The following is a 3,064-nucleotide window of genomic DNA, read 5'->3' on the forward strand; positions in this document are numbered from 1 at the left end:
TTTGCAATATAAATACCATGCTGGATTTCTTACTTCGGAATTAATACACTGTCTTCTTCAGAATTTATTTCAATTTTTCGGACGACTAGGGATCTTGCTGGCAGAATTAGGGAGTTGTTGCCAGAACTGTATGTTATTGGAACATAAATCGGATGTTTGAGGTTATTTGGTCTAATTATAAGCCAGTCTTCAGACGGCTTGAAGTCTAGTTGACAGTTGTATGTTTTAATATAATCGATTCCTAGTATTCCATCACAGGGAATAGCGAAATGTAAATTTACGATATGGAAATCGTGTGGGATAATATATTTAGAAGTTTGTATTTCAAAGAGAGTTGAGCCTTTCGATTTGATAACTTCCTGACTTATTCCCTGTATGTTTATTATATGATTATTTTGAATGTGTTGAAAAATATCGAAATTTTCCTTCAATATGGATATTTCCGCACCTGTATCTAGTAGAAAAACTAATTCTTTTCCTGTTGCGACGCTTATTAAAGTGACGAATGTACTCTGACTGAGATTTATGGTGTGAATTTTGATGTTATCTACTGCTGTGTATCTAAATTTGTTTGGGAGTTTCCCGAAATCGTTTGGGCTACCCTAACGTTGTTGTTTTGATTATTGTTGTTATTACCATTGTTGTTTTCCCCACGGTTGTTTCCACCGCGGTTGTTTCCACCGCGGTTGTTTCCACCTCTGTAGTTGTTTCTATAATAATTGCTATTTTGATTATTATTATTTCGGTTGTAACCGTTGTTTTGGTTATAGCCGTTGTTTTGGTAATATCCGTTGTTTTGGTGGTTCCGTTATTGTGATAGTTACCTCTATTGTTACCCCTACCGCGTTAATTGTTTCTGAAGTTATTGCCGCGATAGTTGTTTCCCCTTTGGGTGTACAATATTGAATTGGCATTGCCCGTCATTTCAGTACTGCATTGTATGTACTTGGTGACTGCTACGTTCATAGTTGCAAAATTGCATGCTTCCAATATTGTTTTAAGGCGGCCATGCTCACAATTTTTAACCATTGTGGTGATGGCTTCCTTTGAGCTTTCGTAGGTTGTCTATTTCTGTTGTTTCTGCTGTTTTGCCTTTCTTCCTTGTTTTTGCCATTTTGGCTTTAACTACGTCGGATGTTTCGCCGACTATAGTGTCTTGTAGTTTTTTGATTATGGCATATATCGTTGTTTCGTTTTGAACTCTGTATAATGTCGATCCTATTATTTTGGATTTAATGACTTCTACAGCCAAAACTTCGAATGTGCCTTTTGTCAGGTTAACCAACTTCAAAGCTGTTATGAATCTTTGCAGATGTAGCCTTTGCTCGTTGAACTCGGGATGGCATTCGATATTTCTCTTATGTATGCCCTTTGGGCAATAGTTTCATCGGCCATTGTGGTCGGTTTTTCTTCTATAAGGCTATCGTTTGTATCGGAGTCTGTTAAGTCCTGATCAGATAATTCAGATTGAATAGGGACGGCGGGAATGGTGAGGTTATTAATATCTTTTTCCTCTATTTCGGGACTTGTAGAGACGGGGTTATCTGTCTCAGCCGGCTGAAGTGCTGACGAATCTGATAATTCTGGATCGTCTATAGTTTCAACTGTCAATGGAGTATTTAATATAGTTGGTACAGAAAAAGTTAAATTGTACCTTTGTTTTCAAGATCAAGATTGATCAAGAACCTAGATACTTAAGACCAATGGGCTTTGTCTATCCAATCTCTCTGGTCAGGTAGTAGTATACGCACTGTGTTGAAGCGGTTTACTAATGTTTCAGCATGTTTATTTACTCTAATTTGCTGTACTGGCCGGTTTCTTGATAATGACTTGTAAGATTTGTCAAAATCACTTTTTAAGTCATTTAACTTCTTGTATAACTCATTCCATTCCATTTTTTAATGGAATAAGAATTATTTCTTTGAAACCATCATTAAAAGATTTCTTCCAAGTATTTCATTATCGTTTATGACTGATCTTACTCGTACACCTGGAATGGTATTCAATACTATTGCTTTTTGTGTGTTTCAGCAATATATTAAAGGACAAAAATCTAGATCATATTCGAAATCTGAAATTAATAGAGGCTCTGCTCCGTTTCTAACTATGGCTAATACTCTATTCTCAAAATTTGGTTCCTTATCGATAGTAGTTATAATGCAGTCCCCTGTATTCATTTTTAGTTTTTAATTATTTTTATTTCATTTTTAATAATAATAATTCAAAATAAGGTTACTTTTTTTTTTAGTTCTTTCTTAAATATGTCTTTGTCAACATACACATATTTGTATATAATTTGTATTTTTTTTAACAGATTTTTATAACAATTGTTCGCGGTTTATTAATTTATATTTTATCCAGATCGTTAGTCTGGCTTCTGTTTACAGCCCTTTTTGATATGCACTTGTTGTGGTACATATAGGCTTTATACAAAATGAATCCGCTCATAATGAAAACAATTATTGATAATAAGATATTTGTTAAATCGGTACAGATATTTTTTGATTCAATTTTATTGATTACGTTAGCGGTTGAGTCCACTTTTTTTACATCTACTAGACCCATTTTGGGAGTTTTTTTAGAATTGTGTATATAAGGGTTTACGTTTAGTGTGTAGATAATTTGCTTTTTAATTTGCCATTTATAATGGCTCATAAGGTAAGAGATTGCACAATTTTTTTTTTTATGCAATTGGGAAATAGAATTTATAAATAAGAAATAGAAATTTTACATAGTAATAGTTTTTGCATGGTTTTCAGGCCACACGCTAATTGGGCAACTTTAATGTCGCTCAATTTTTACATTAATTTTTATATACAATAAAAAAAAATATGCATCGCAGGGCAATATAAAAAAATTATGCAACGCAGTCACGGTAAAAAAAATGCGCTCTAGGAAGCGCTGTCGGTTCACATTTCCTTGGTCTTACTTGATTGGTAAGACGTTGCCTGTGCTGGCTGCACAGGCTGGACTTCTACGATGGGGCAGCGGTGCTGGCTGCACAGGTATAGTCGCAATGGGGCACAGTTGAACTTTGCAGTCGTTTGGGCACTTCTTCTTTAGT

Source organism: Drosophila elegans, unplaced genomic scaffold, assembly GCF_018152505.1.
Source record: "Drosophila elegans isolate 14027-0461.03 unplaced genomic scaffold, ASM1815250v1 contig_409, whole genome shotgun sequence".
Taxonomy (NCBI): Eukaryota; Metazoa; Arthropoda; class Insecta; order Diptera; family Drosophilidae; genus Drosophila; species Drosophila elegans.